The sequence below is a fragment of the Lepidochelys kempii genome, chromosome 26 (genome assembly GCF_965140285.1).
Source record: "Lepidochelys kempii isolate rLepKem1 chromosome 26, rLepKem1.hap1, whole genome shotgun sequence".
NCBI classification, from domain to species: Eukaryota; Metazoa; Chordata; order Testudines; family Cheloniidae; genus Lepidochelys; species Lepidochelys kempii.
This window is the reverse complement of record NC_136405.1, coordinates 7,298,155-7,314,238: the sequence shown is the minus strand read 5'-3', so window position 1 is coordinate 7,314,238 and position 16,084 is coordinate 7,298,155. Positions and strand designations below refer to the sequence as shown.

Genomic DNA, 16,084 nt, shown 5'->3' with positions numbered 1-16,084 from the left:
GATGCTCCTTTATGAATTAAACAAATAAAAACAGCTTTTAAAATATTTAAACAATGCACCGTCCAGACTGAATGTATAGCTTTCTAGGCTTTTTTTGTGCGGGTGCCCATGCTGCCCAGTTCTGCCCTTTAAAATCCAGACAAAGTGGTAACCCCTTAATGTAAAGGCAGGGAGTGCAGGTGGTGTACACACACAGTGCATTGCTCTCAAGCACACACATGTATTTTATGCTCATCTGAATGTGGACTAGTGCAGGTAAGCTGCTGTAGTTACAAAAAACAAGCTCTTAACATCGTCAAGATAAAGAGCATTTCACAAACATGTATTTTTTAATACAAATATTTCTCTTCTAGGGAAGAAAAAGATGGGCATAAAAACCTTTAAAGTAAAGGCAAAAGATCCAACAATATATGCTTCTATTATTTTTAAATACATTCTCAGTTTCACGATGGTTCCTTTATTCCCTGCTGCCTGTAAAGAGCCCTTAAAGTACAATTTATAACCTTCTGTCGAGAAACGGAAAGGCTGTGAGAAAAGAAAGCAGGGAGAAGGTAGAGAGGCTGTTCTGGGTGATAATGGATGTGTCTAAGCGATAATGGGATTGAAGCATTATTATCATTAATGGATATCATTTATGTCTCACACAAAAAAGCATGTTCGTAAAGGCACAAGGCAAAAATAGAAAAGAAAAAAAAAGAATAATTAGTATCTGAAGCGGAGCCTGTAGTTCCAGTGCAGTCATTTTGATCCATTTTATTCTCTATGGGGAAAAAAAACCACTCTGTAGAAGCTTATAGGGGGTTGGAAAAGCTGAGCCATCGTTTTTTCACATGGTACCTCCCGTTTACCAGTCTATCTGCCCAGCTACGTCATTGTTGCAATCATGCTCAGTAGCAAACCAATAATTTGATACATAGGTCCAAATAACAAGAATATTCAGAGTTATAAGAGTAAATATTAAAAACAAAACATGAGCTTGGGGAAGGGATAAAAATTCTCATGCCTCAGGGCTTAAGTCAACCTCTGGTTAATGTGGGCCGGGAAGAAACTTTCCCTGGGGGAAGGTTATCCCCAAGCTGCCTTCTGCAGGGTTTTTTGTAACTTCCTGAGAAGTAGCTGGTGCTGGCCATAGTTGGAGACAAATCGCTGGGCTAGATGGACCCACTGGTCTGAACTAGTGTGGTAATTCCTATGTTCAAATTCTGAAGTCCTTTCTTGGGCAAGTTGTCCCCCAGCTTTTATCCTTTGTGGGAGGGATAGCTCAGTGGTTTGAGCATTGGCCTGCTAAACCCAGGGTTGTGAGTTCAATCCTTGAGGGGGCCAGTCAGGGATCTGGAGCAAAAATTGGGGATTTGTCCTGCTTTGAGCAGGGGGTTGGACTAGATGACCTCCTGAGGTCCCTTCCAGCCCTGCTATTCTATGAACACTCTCTTCCTCCTCAGTATGTAGTCTGAATCCTAGTGCTACTATCACTAACTTGGTGTATATTAGACAACTGCATCTCAGGCTAGTCCACAAAGGATATTAGGTTGCTACAAGATTCAGAGGGAGGAGCTTGTCCTTTAGCGCAAGTGATTGTACTTTTAGCGCTGGAGATCCCGGATCAATGCCCAATGATGACCCACAATGTAATTGTTAGACAATAAGCATAATTTGCAGGAGAACAGTAACGCTACGGTTCTTTAGAGTTATTAGTTTGCAGTACCTCTGCAATATTACCATTCTTTCTGCTCTGGTAGCTGCAGAATATATATATCTATAGCATAATATTTCTACGGTAGCCGTACTTAGGTAGAAAGAGCTGCATGCCCACAACATGAAATACCTCCAGCTAGACTGCACAAATACTTATTACTCGGCTTGCTTTGCATTCGTTGGATGTGCACTCATCTGTTTATTGTCCTCACAAATTTCACGGCTGGCAACTTTCCAGGAACATTTACCAGTGATATTGCAGACGATTGCCCTTGGATGGTAATGCACTTTTTAAAGGGAGTATTTCAATCTGCTAAATTTGCCAATGGCACCTCCATAAGTGTGGGGCTTGGATTTAAAAAAATAATTGGTGGGGAACTTTATGATACTGTTGTAGACAAAAGGCGTTCTCCTACATTGCATTGCATCTCAGGATTTTTGAACATGGGGTCTCATCCTACAAACTCTTACTCATGGAAGTTGTCCTTAGTCAGGCAAGAAGGCCTAGTGATTGATGTAAGGACTGCTCATGGGGCTGAAGGCTCAGACCCTTCAACTTTGGATTAGTTTTCCTAAGGGGCTAGAAATTAATTTAGATTAGGGATAAATCGTTGCAGTTATTGTAATGATGGGTGAAAATGAGAGATCTTGGCTTCAGGAGGTGAAATACATTCCTGTGGGGGGGGACCAACGTAAGGTCGATGCAACATTAAAGCTGAGGTGTGCTGAAGATGAGATGGGCATTGTCAGGTGGTGGATGGTCCCTCTGGGACGGGTGGCAGCTAGTATAGGTTAGAGCTGCCCTCAGGCTGCTCTAAGCTATGCCAAGGCCAAGACAAAGAGGGAAGCAGGAAGCTGTCATTGGTTCCTTGACACTCCTTGTCCCCCTGCTATGCTGAACAGTTCTCCATCATAGCAAAAGATCTAGCCCACAATTTCTCATTTGTTTCTTTTTCTTTTCGGAGGGGTTGGGGGACAGGACTTGGGTTACAATGAGTGTGAAAAGGATTCTTTTTTCCAGCTGCTGGACACTGTCTGTGTTGTCCTCCATGACTCTCAAGCTAATAGATCAATTAACGGAGCTTGTCACCTGGTACGAGTACACTGGCCTGGTCTTAGCAATGGTGGCATATTGCTGACTACACTATTGCTGCAAAGTGACACTCCAAACATGAACACCCCACCCACCCCCAGGCTTTGCGAGCTTCAGATACAGATTTGACTCTCACAGCTGGGGCACACCTGGACTAGACGTATCTTTACCATGGTATATTGCATTTCGGGTTGTGATGCAAACCGGTGCCTGAAAAGCCAGATTTGAATGAAAATGAAAAAACAAAACAAAACAAAAAATAAACAATGAACAAAGGAAGGTAACCAAATATCTGAGCAATTTTCAAAAATATTCCTGGTTTCTTGATTTTCCCATCAGCCCTAAGCTATTGGGGGCATATTTTAAAAGGTATTTAGGCATTTAAATATGCTGATAGGTACCTCGCAGGCACCTAAGCAGGTTAGGAGCCCAACTCCCATTGACATTACTGAGAGGGAGGGTGAAACTTTCAAAAGTGCTTCGGTGACTTAGGTTCCTAAGTCCCATTTTCAAAATGTGCAGTTAGGGCCAGGAGTTAAAGGTATTTAGGTGCCTAACGATGGAGATAGGTGCCCAGTGGGATCTTCAAAAGCATCTAGGTAGTTAATTCCATTGAAATCTATCTGCATATTTAGGTCTTCTAAATACCTTTGAAAATCTGGCTTTGTCCTTTAGGGATGAGATCACTCCACTTTCATCCTTCGTAAAATACTGTCACAGTTTCTTTGCATGAATTAAAAAGCAGGTCCTGAACACTGGTCACCCCACTCACCCCTACATACATACACCCTGGAAAAGGTTTTATTTATATCCTGCTGCATTGCAAAACACAGGATCCCGATTCGTCTTTCCTCCCGTACATAACCCCACGTGGCATGAAGCATGTATTTAATATGACCCGCTGACTCTTCGGAATTAACAGGAAGGCCAAAGCGGATCGGTGAGCTGGTATTAATATGCATGGCGAGTAATGTACGAGGCAGATAATTAATGGCTTAAGAAACCCAGGAAAGCAATGAATAATAATCGAGCACTTTGCTTCCTGTGGCTGACTCAAGCTCCCCAATGTCTCTTGCATTTCTTTTGATGGCTGCAGTTAGGTCTCTGCCCATTACATTTCGTGATCCTCTCCTGAGATGACTCCAAAGACCAAACGTTGTGTAATTATTAATAATTAATAGCTAGCACCTAAAGCACTGTACAACTTCAACGTGCAAGGCAAAATTAACTAATACAGTCCTCGGACCTGCTCCCCCACCCGTTAATGGCTATGCTCCCGCTGACATCCAGGGGAGCAGGACTGGACACTTGGACACCAGCATGAAATGTTATCCCCGAACCATTAAAGGTCAGATCAGGAGAGGCCCTTGGCGTGTCTGCGGAGGGGCATGCAAGAAGCTACCCCACTGCGCAGGACCTGCTCTGCCTGCATTCTGGGATTGCTTGCACCACACGCAGGGAGCAAGAGGCTGAAAAGGGCGGGGCGAGGAAGAGGAAGCAGGGCCGCTGCTGGGCCTTCCTCCACGTCTGCTTATGGAGCTCGGCTGGCACGCTGAGGGGGCAGTCTGCCCCAGAAAGACTAGCTGGGCCTGAGGCACTGTGTCTCTTGTGCTCTCTAGGGCAACTTAGCTCCACAGCTCCCCCTACACAGGGCCGGGCCTGAACAGAAAAAGCATTGTCCAACCCTCACGTATTTAAACACACTTATAGCACAAATTTACTCCTCGAGAAGGCTCTTCATCTGTCTGTGTGTCTGTCTGTCAGCTGGAGGCATATACAAAAGAGGGCTGGAAGAATCCCACTATTCAGAGAAGGCATAGTTATGGGAATTCACATAGAAGATATGCAAGGAGAGACCTAGATAGACAGAGCCTTGTTCATGCCCTAAGCACAGTCTCAGGGCACGAGAGGGATCCAGATTTCTTTCTTACAAGTACACAAGCACCCTCTGTCTTTCCTTTTCTCACATTGCGCCTCATCCTCTCTTGAGCTCCTCTGTGCAATGAAAGCCTGCCAAACAAGGCATGTTTTTTTTTCCTTATGGCTCAAGCTGCATTTACATAACAGCCTGGCATTTCTATCCTCTTCTGTGCTAGTGAGGGCCCCTAGCAACAAGCGATACAGAAAACAAATGAAGAAGAGCTTTAAATCAATGATGCTTCAAATGGATCTGCAGACTAAAATGTACCACTGAGTAATTAATGTGTCCACGTGCTTTCCAACAGAGCACGCAAGTGCCAGCCGATTAAACAAGCATACACTGTAGATGTCTCTCTCCACTGCAGAATGGAGACAACCAGAGCTAATAGCTGCACAGTGGTGAGTGGCAGGGGAAGGAGAAAGGGGGACATGGCATGGCATTATGGCCTCGCCCCCACATGTGAGTTACAGCTGCTCTGCATTCTCTGTACTATGTAAATAGTTTTAGTGGAGGGTGGATCCTCAGATTTAAGCCTCACTCTCTGCCTCTATTCCCCTTGGAAAGCATGTTCTCTTTTGGGGCAGGGACCTCCGTGCTAATCCGTTCCATCTTTGAAATCTGGCCGCACTACCACTTACGTTGGCATAATTTATGTCGCTTAGGGGTGTGACATAAGTTACACCAACATAAGCACCAGTGTGGCCAGCGCTATGTCGACAGGACAGCTCTCTCGCGTCGGCATAGACCAGTTACACTAGCTGCGGTGCAGCTGCATCTCTCGTGTAGACATAGGGCAGCGATCAATCCAGCGGGGGTCGATTTATCGCGTCTAGTATAGACACGATAAATCGATCGCTGAGTGCTCTCCCGTCAACTCCGGTCATCCCCAGAACGAGGAGCACAAGCAGAGTCGACGGGAGAGCGTCAGCTGTCGACTTACCACAGTGAAGACACCGCGGTAAGTAGATCTAAGTACGTCGACTTCAGCTATCCTATTCACGTAGTTGAAGTTGCGTATCTTAGATCGACCCCGCGCGGTAGTGTAGGCAAGCCCTTAGCCTCAGTTCATGATGTGTCTGGCTGTGGGTGCTATTTTTGGGTGCTACTGCTCATGTCCCTATCATATGACATGCTTGGTGCATTACTTCCACGGTTTTTCTTTCTTTTTCACCCACCTCCCGCACCTGATTCTTCCTCTTCAGCATCGCCATTGTGTTTTGCGGGCGCTAGCCCAGTGTGCTAAGTTTCTCTCATTAATTCTTGCAATGCTGAAAGTTCGACAGAACTTTGCACTGTTCTGCTGAAAATGCTAGCCTTGCTGAAAGACCCCAACGTATTAATGAAGCAATAGCTGGTTTGCTCACACACGCCACTAAATCAGTTTAATGGAATAACACAATTAACTGAAAAACCATTAATACCAAAACTGAGCTGCTGAAAGCAGAGACTTCCAGCCCTGAGGTCCCAGTTGTATTGACAATGGCACCTTGAATACATTAGCCTCTGGAGGAAGTAAATTCAAGCTGCCCTATTGTAGGGCTCTACACCAGTGTTAAGCGCACACAGAATCAAAGAATGAAATCTTGGGCTGTGATCTAATTGCTGTTCTAATGAGCCAGGATCTACAGTTTGAAAGCAGAGGACCGAAGATGGAAAGGGAAGGGCAATATTAAACAGGTGAGCCTCACTCCTATCTCCTCTCTGAAAGGGGTACACAATAGTTTAACTTCCACTTAATCCTGAGCACACAGACTAAAGGACATGACAAATCCAGTTCACACTTCGCAAAGCATCAGGAAAACAACAGCCCATTTTAACGTGTGCACAATAATCGCGATGACAATGAGACATGCACAAAGCCCTATGTAACATGTAAGTCCCAGTTAAGCCTCATTTTAGGGATGTCAGCGGAATGCGGTAGTGCATAGTGCCTTGTGCATTGGGATGCATTTGAACCAAAGCTCAAACCCAGATCTTTTTACATGCAGAGTGAAAAGGAGTAACTCCATGGACCAGTGTTTTACAGAGGTCAGTATCATTATACCCATTTTACAGATGGGGAGACTGAGGCACAGAGTGAAATGACTAGCCTAAGCAGGCCAATGGTAGAGCTGGGAATAGAATCCCGGTCTCTTGATTTCTAGTCTAGCTCTCTGTCAACTAGGCAAAACTGCTTCCTACTTAGAAGGGTCCATTTACACTATCAGAGAATTTTGCCCCCCACCCCCTTTTTTAACCTTTCATTCCCATTTAGTTTTGCATGTGATTCACTACTTCATGTGACGATGGACTCTGGGACAGGGGCTGTTTTTAAATAAGTATATGTATAGTGTCTAGCACAATGGGGTCCTGACCCTTGACTGTTGCCCTCCGGCACTACCATAATACAGGTAAGTAACAACAACTAGATTATACTAGTAAAATCCCACATGAAGTTGTATCGATATGGACACAGGATACATATCATAAGGGAAATTAAATAAAATGTCTTCTGTTGTCAGAAGATAAATATCTGAAAGCAATTGTAATCGGTGTAATCAGTAATCATTTAGTAGAAGGTGAAACTATCTGTGTTATATTACATTGTAAGGAGAGTGATCACTTTACATAAGCTATTACCAGCAGGAGAGTGGGGTGCGGGGAGAGAAAACCTTTTGTAGTGATAAACACCCATTTTTTCATGGTTTGTGTGTATAAAAACATCTTCTGTATTTTCCACAGTATGCATCCGATGAAGTGAGCTGTAGCTCACGAAAGCTTATGCTCAAATAAATTGGTTAGTCTCTAAGGTGCCACAAGTACTCCTTTTCTTTTTGTGAATACAGACTAACACGGCTGTTACTCTCAAACCTATCTGTGTTATGCAGCTGGTCAGACTAGATGTTCCTAATAGCCCTCTCTGGCCTTAAAGTCCATGAACCCTTGAAAGTGATATGGATTGGGCATCAAGTACCTGAAACTGGTTGGTGTGGGGTGGACTTGCAGACTCGGTATTTCTAGGCCCACACACGGCTGTCCATTCTGCTTTGTAAACCTGGGTTTGCAATTGCTGGATCCATATCTCACAGCCTTGCTAACACATCCATACTGAACCATGCAGACCTTTTGCCTTGGGTCTGCGGCTTGAGGTACATCCACACTGCAAAAGCGAAGGGCTTGGACCCAAGTCACAGCAGGACTTGGGTTCTCACCCACACCGAGAGCCCAGGCTAAGTGTTCAGTGTAGACATACCCTCTTTGTCTTCATTCCCCTTCTGTAAAATGGGGATAATAACATTTCCCAATATTTCCCAACAACCACATGTGGGTGTTGTGCAGATAAGTACTTTAAAGACTGTAAGGGGCTCATATACTATGCGGATGGGGGCCGTGTAAGTACCCAAGGCCTGGTCTACTCTAGAAAATTAAGTTGACTTAACTATGTCACTCAGAGGTGTGAAAAATCCACACCCTGAGTGGTATAGTTAAACTGGCCAAACCCCCAGTGTAGACAGCACTAGACTGATGGAAGAATTCTTCCTCTGACCTCGCTACTGCCTCTTGGGGAAGTGAATTAACTACGCCGACTGGACAAGCCCTCCGTCATGTCTACACTGAAGCGCTACAGCTGTGCGGCATTTCAGATGTAGACAAGCTCTAAGATCAATAGCAGGGACAGTGCTGCAACCGTAGACCAAAAGCTAGTGGGAACGATTTCGTTCTAAAAACACATTGAGAGTGGACATAAATAGGAGGGGGGCATGAGCTGCTTCCCCAGTTGTTGTGCCGTAATAGTGGGAGAGCTGGGAATAGACCCCCGGTCTCTTGCTGTCTAGTGTAGTGCTCTATCAACTAGACATTTGGGGTCAAACGATACTTTAGGTTATAGGTGAAGGTGAGCTTGGGTGCAGATGAATGTTATAGGGTGGGCTGGCCCTTTAAGGGATTTTGACTCGGCTCAGCTGCTTCGCTGGGGATGCAAGGTCAGTGAGAACAAGGGAAGGGGCTCTCCATATCAGCCTGATGGCAAGGTCTGGCTGGAGCTACCTGCAGTGAAGGGTGGGGCAGGTGCTGAAGCTTGAAGGGGCAGGATCTCAAGGAGGCAGCAACACCCGCCTTCCAGAAATGCATGGTTGAACCTGGCAAGGGGGCAAGGAAACAGCCGTGGCAGGGAAAGGCTTGTTTGATTTCAGCTGATATTTAAAAGGGGACGTTTTAACAAACCAGGCCCCCGCAAAAAGGTGGGTGATTTGATTGATTGACGAGAGCCTGGGTGTAGATTTTTGAGAACAGCAAGAAGGGGAAACTGAGGCCGTGGCAGAGGTTGATGCCTGATCGAGTAACACCCTTTTACAGTGAATAAGTCAGCACACAATTCAGCACTGTTGGCTATCTTTGTGGGCTACACCAGTGGTGGAGGGGTAACAAATGACGGTGTAAATCGGGGGTTGGGGCCCCATTGCAGAAGGTGCTGTGCAAACAAATAATACTCCTACCCTAAGGAGCCTACAATCAAAGTAAGTTGCTTTGAGTTGCACTGGCAAAGCACGTTGCCCTAGATCTTCAAAGGTATTTAGGCACCTAACTCCCAATGGTTTCAATGCAAATTAGGCACCTAAATACTTTGTGAGGATCCATGTGATCAGGCTTGGTTCTTGCCCACGTGATTCGTAATTTTACTTCCTGAATATTAAAAATCATTCACCAAAAATATTTAACAAGAATAAGAAAGCTCCAGGGCTCAATTTTACTCCCATTGAAGCCAATTTCCCACTGACTTTATTAGGAGCAGGAGCAGCTCCTTATAGCCTTTTCAGTCTCCCTTTAAGCAGTCAGAATGCACTATTTACCATACTTCGCTGTCATATTATCTGAGTGTTAAAGGCTGAGCCACTAATCTCTATTGGAACAGGCAGAGTGCACTTGACTAACTCCAGTGTGGAAGGCTGCTGGCAAAGCTCAACTTGCAGTCAATAAATGCAAAGTTTTGTAACCACTTCTCCACTCCCCACCTATTCTTTTTCTCCCTCGCTCTCCAGAACGGGATGATTCACGTGTTACAGTAACCTACATTTGGCTTGGCACCCACCATATGTTATAAATAGATGACAGAGTCACCCTGTTCTCCCTCTAAAGTTCAGTGCATCTTACTTTTTTCAACCCGAGAGCAGTGCTGGGGGGACTGATTCACTCATAGAAGCAGTAATAAAATATAGAGCCTTCCGATTCTAGGCCAGGGCCAAAGTGACTTGTGATTTGGGGGGTGTACCCATTTGTGCATATATATACTAACAGAACAGTTTGAGATAACTTAAAGAGGCCCGATTTTCAGATAGTGCTGAGGAGCCTCCTTCACAAATCAGGTCCCTTTAAGCTGCCCACCTTGAGACAACCAACAATGTAGGCACCTGAAATCACGCATCATTTTTGAAACTCTTGGGTGTGTAGCAACCAAACTGTGCTGCCTGGATAGATGGATGGTGGCTCCTGGGTGAGCGAAGTCTGGTGATCTGAGTCCAACGAGCAGAGGACAGGTGTTCATGTCACAGAAAACTCCAGCAGTAATTGCCCAGCCTAACTGTAGTCTCAGCAGAGAGATCCAATGACAGAATAGTCACGGGTTGAATTACCTGCTCAACACTAGTAATGGTCTGTTTAGGATCAGGCACAGGATGGGGCAAACTTACATTTCTGCTAACTATGCTGCACCTGTTCGGTGAGTCAAAAGAGGACTTCACTCTTCAGTATTATCAAGCCAGCACTTAAATGTACAGACTTCTTTTATTGCTCAAATTGCAGGTATATTGGAAATCCTGGCTCAGTGTAATGAGCCAATCAAATCTAGTAATCTAGTAATCTGTTGTGATTTCTCAATGAAATAAGCATCGATGCCTCAATTTTGTTGGAGGATAATGGCTGTTGCTCTGAAGCGTAGTGCAGCAGGTCAGGTTTGGAAAGGAGCTCAGATGCTTGGCCTTGGGACCTCAGGAAGGAATCCCCACAGACAAGGATAAAACGAAGCTGAGAAGCAGAAGAAGTTGAAAGTTGCTGTCATCGGAGCGCCGCTTCTGCTGCTGAGCAGCGTGAGGTCGAGTGGTGGAGTTCATCTGTCACTGCATAGTCCCAATGCTTCTCCTGCAGGAAGTGCAGCTGGAAAAGAAACATCAAGGAGTGCCTGGGAGGAAGCAGAAGAAAACAGGTTACAGTTACTGCAATGGGGACACACTGGGTTCAACACAGGACAGTCAGATCAAAGGCCAGTCCATGAAATTTCACAGATACAAGGCCAAACTCATCCCTATTGTAACAGCAGTGGAATCAGTTGAAGTATAGCATGGATTATGTCCATGTGGTCTATTGTTCATTAGCATGCTTTGGCTGTTATAAGCCAATTACAATTGATGTTCATGCTGATCACAGAGGCTGTAGGTCCCAAGTGGAGATAGGCTCGGGTATAGACTTCCAATTCAGATCCAAACCTGAGCTTCCACGGTGTTCAGGTGGGTTTGGATTCAGCAGGTCCAGTTCCGGCCTATTACCGAGACAGATCTGAGCTTTAGTGTCCTGATCTGGAACCTGAATCTGAAGCTCCCTGTAACTCAAGAATGGGAAGATCCTTGTAGCTAGTGTTTCATTAAAGAGAGGTTCTCCAAGTACAGATGCAGATGCACACTTCTCCATCGTTCTGTGCGTCCTGGATCTGGTGTTCCCATTTAGGCCCATCTTTAGCTCGAACCATTCTATCAATAAAAGTATTTAAACAACAGGGGCCAGATTCTCAGCTGATCTAAATCAACCTCGTTTCTTTGATTTCAGTGGAGCTATGCTGATTTACACCAGTTGAGGGATTTGGCTCCATTGTTACTAACCCAGTTCTAACCAGGTGAGCCTTGTCTACAACAGTAGGCAAACGACTCATTTATCACATTGTAAACAATCCCAGGTAGAAGGGGGGGGTGCGGGGGAGGTGGAAATGAGAGAGACAGTGCATAAGAGCATACAGTGACTGTCCAAAATATTTCATAGAGAGACAGATGGGTTTTCCAGGAGTTCTTTCATAACGCTCAATCCTGCTTCAGGGAGATTGCTGCACACAGCGTTCTTTGATACATTATTCTGAACATCGTTTTATAGAGAGGACACAATTGCCCTTCACTGGAGCAGATGGTTAGTCCCCAGTAGCTGCTGTACTTTTTTATGCTGCTTATACACTAACAGAACACAGCAAAACAGCCTGGGATATCCCAGCCCCACAATATACGCTATTATGAATGTCTAATCTCTTCTGTCCACCCTGGATTGCAGCTGTCCTGATGTGCTGATAAAACAGTTTTATTGATGACTGGGCATGTTACCCAAGGTCCCACCGGACCGGTTCATGGAGACACTTTATTGACAGAGTCTCCCATATGTCCTAACAAAATTGTTGTGGCCAGCTATGTTGAGCAGAACAGTACAGCTGTTTCTCCGGCCCCTCTGCCTGCAGTGCAATCAATAGAGCATAGCAATAAGGTTCAGAGCATCCCCGGTGAAAAATCTATTTCTAAAACCAATGTTTCATTCATTGCAAACAAGGTGCTCTCCAAGAACTTCAAGGTTGATTTGACCTCAAGGCTTTTAGCTGGAGACCATTCATTTTATACAGGGGGGGAAACAGTGTAAGATTAACACTCTACCCTCATATCACGCCTACTTTCCAAGGATATTAGGGCCAGATCCTCAGCCACTGGGAGTATTTATTTATATTTAAATCGTAAAAGAGATGCCTATACAAGAACTCCAGGCAACCTGACACTTCTGTCACAACAACAAAATACTCCCAGTAGCATTAAAGAACACAGGAACACAGAAATCTACTTGGAAAGCCAGCCAGCTGCCAGAAAACTCCTTTCCACTTGCCAGCGTTCTGGGCATATCCTTCCAACCATCTGGGGAAAAAAACCCAATCACATGGGGAATGATTTTTGACCCAATGAAAAAAATTCTGCAAAAATAAAAAAATATATATTTTTTGGTCAAAACTCCCCCAAAATTTGAAAACCATATATTTTGTTGCCAAGCACTATATATATATATATATAGTGCTTGGCAACAAAATCCCTGAAATTTGTTCATGTAAATAGAATTTTTAGCAAAAAAATAAATAAATAAATTCTGTTTAATTGTAAAGCCATTTTCCATTGGGAAAAAATTGCAGAGTGAAATTTTTTAAGGAGCTCTACCATGAAATAGGTGGCGTTAAGTAGAATAAGTGCTGATTGATGTCATTTGTGGGTTTGACTCCCAGAGGTTAAGTGACTTGAAACAGATCACATAGCAAGTCACTGGAAGAAATGGGAACGGAACAAAGAAGTCCTGACTTCCAATCTGTGGCATGGGCGATTATGCCTTTAAGGGCTGAACTTCCCAAACAGAACGTCTAGACAGAGCACTGGGAAGCTCTTGCTATGCACAGCCAGCTGGAGCTCTCTTGCAAGCATGAGGTGATCACTTAACACCACATAACTCATTGTTCTAATGACTAGATCAGTGGTTCTCCATACTCTGCTGAAAAAGTATTAAGGACCCCCCATAAAGGGGGTGGCCGCCAACCCTCCCAACTTGTTTGAGGCACCCTTGATCCCCAAGTTGAGAACCCGGGTACCAGCGTAATGGAAAGAAAATATTTAGGAGCATATTCTGCCCGATTATAATTGGAGTAAATGTGGAGTGAGTCCAAGGTGTCAAACTCATTCTATTAAGAGGGTTATAATACAGTTTTAATTATTGGCATCACATATTACTCTCAAGCCATGTGCTGATCTCCCACTGATGTCAGTGAGAATTCTGCAGAAAGACAGATGTCAGAATATGCCTCTTGCACAGTAACAAAACTAAAGCTCCTATTGCATTCAACATCGTGCTGAAGGGAAAACATTAGGCAGGGTGACTTTGGGACCAGCACTATTTCTGCCCTTTGTTTATTTGTTCATTAGCAGCTGGAATTGCCCAATCTGCACACACAAGTAAAATAGAGGTAGCCACCAGTTCGGTGGACAGCGACACCCCCCATTGTTTTAAAATCTGGCCCTTTCCTGGTGCTGTTGTGAGGCTTAAGAATTAGCCTCCACTGAGCTGAACTGACTGCAGTTCACAAACTCTAAAGGGGCTAGATTGTGACTGGTGCTACAGCCTAGCAAGGAGTGTAAGGAGGAGTAAAAATCCCCTTCACACCTTCTCACAGACTGCCTGGGTCTTGGGGCCTGGTACAGGGATAAGGAGGTGCTGAGTGCCAGGTATGTCTGAAACATGCCTCCTAATGTCACCCAATAGGTCTCATATTGTGTCCTTGGTCTTAATTCTCATTTACACTACAGGTATGTCTACACTTAAAATACTACAGCTCTGTAGTGCTTCCGTGTAGACACTCACTACAGCGACGAGAGGGGTTCTCTCATCGCGGTAGTTAATCCACCTCCCAGAGAGGCAGTAGCTGGGTTGACAGTAGCTAGGCAGATGGAAGTTTTTGGCGAAGACCAGCCCTAAGAGTACGTCTACACTGCAGTCGAAGGCATGATTGCAGCTCATATAGGCATACCCTCACCAGCTTTAATCATGGCTAAAAATAGGAGGGTGGCAGGGATTTCACTGCCTAGGATCCTGGGGACATGCTTGCATTGTTGACCCATACTGGGGTCAGTGCTGCTACGTCTCCACTGCTCTTGTTACCCAAGCTAGCTTAAGGAAAGCTCGCAGGGTTATGCCAACCTGAGCTGCAATCACACCTCCGATTGCAGTGTGGACCTATTCTGAGGCTGTTATACACTGGTCAAGGTTAAAGTGGGCATAAGTCCTCTTCACGCTGTCAGAAGTGGTGTAAAGCAGCCTTCATGTAACTGAGACTTAGACCCCTTGTTGGATCCAGTAGATGATATCTAGTGGGATTCTCACGTACACTCAGGCCCCTTTGCCCCACTCGGTCCATGTAAATGAGATGTAAATCAATTTCTGCCCATTTTTACGCCAGAGCAATGTAATGTGGCCTTAGTGTAAACAAGGATTAGGCCCTTTAGGCCTTGCTTCGTCACCACTGCTTGATTCCAGTTTTACCTTGGGGAAGCTCTGTTGGAATCAGTTACAGCAGCATAAAACTGGAGTAATACGGTAATGATAGGCCTCTGACAATCCAATCCTGCAGGCCCTTGTTCCTGTCAGAAGTCTTGAGGCAGGTAGTCCCATTAACTTCAGTGGAACTACTCTCAGGAGTAAGGGTTTGCAAGACCAGACCTTTGCTCTGTGGGGTCAATTCCAACCGGTGTTCCACCACACTGACAATGATGCTTCTTGTGAAGGGTCAAAGGAGACGGGGAAAACTACCCAACGCTGCTCACAACCTACTTACCTTCCTCTGCTTGCTTTCTCTTTTTGCAAGCTCCTGTGTGATGATGGAGGATCCAAGTGGCTAGGGTGCTAGCTTGAACCTTTAGAGACAGGGGTTGATTTTCCTGTTCTGCTACAGACTTCCTGAGAGGCCTGGGGCAAGGCGCTCTCTGTGCTTTAATACTCCATGTGTAAGAAGGGGACAATAGCCCTTCCCGCTGTCACAGGGATGTTGTAAGAAAGAATACACTGAAGATTGTGAAGACCTTACGTGACATAGTAATGGGGGATAGAAAAGTGCCATAGAAAGTTGTGGATCAGATAAGGGCCTGATGATTCCTAGCTGCTTTTATATATTCCCACAATGCTTGACATATTCTTCCTCACTTTTCAGTGGATTCTCACTGATCAGATGCAAAGGCTCATTTCATGTCAAATCAAACTTTCCTTGCTCAAGTGGTTTATTGCTTTTTCAAGCAGATGTTACCATCCCTAATTGATGAAGCAAGTTTTCGCTCTCCAAAAGTGTGATGGCCAAACCAGAAAACCAGGCGGTGGGAGCAGTGTGAAGTTGGCACTAACTTAAATGAATTCATCTGCTTATAACTGTGTGTGGGATGTTGGTGATTCAATTCTGTTGCCAAGATCAAGGCTCTATAATAAAGGAAATGATCAAACCGGCTCAAGAATAAATTCAATGCATTGGCGTGATTGTTTTTCTGAGAATAGACTCGCAAAATTTTCATAGTGCCTTCTGAGTCCCCTTTTCTAGGCAGCGTCAAACCACATATGAATTTTGTATTGCTTCAAACTTTATGACTCTCATCTGGAAACATGCGGATTTTGAATTGCTGCTCGGGCTTCACTGCTGAGCTGGCAAATTTTGTTCAGTAATTAACATGAAAGGCTCTCGGAAGCCAGCTTTTCCTCCCTACTGACTCATGGACATCTACTGCTCAGAGCATCGCCACGGTAGCTGCTTTGTGTGATATCCATTTCTACTCACAGGGACTCAAGTAAGACCACTCTGATTTTAA

At 44.8% G+C, this 16,084-nt stretch overlaps 1 long non-coding RNA gene across 1 annotated transcript in view; it reads left to right on the top strand.

Annotated features, from left to right (window-relative positions):
• Positions 1 to 15,716, top strand: part of LOC144929901 (uncharacterized) — a 52,399-nt gene extending 36,683 nt beyond the window's left edge. The window contains exon 5 of the long non-coding RNA XR_013635057.1: positions 15,528 to 15,716. This is a non-coding gene — a long non-coding RNA (uncharacterized LOC144929901). The remainder of the gene's footprint in view (positions 1 to 15,527) is intronic.
• Positions 15,717 to 16,084: the final 368 nt, after the last annotated feature.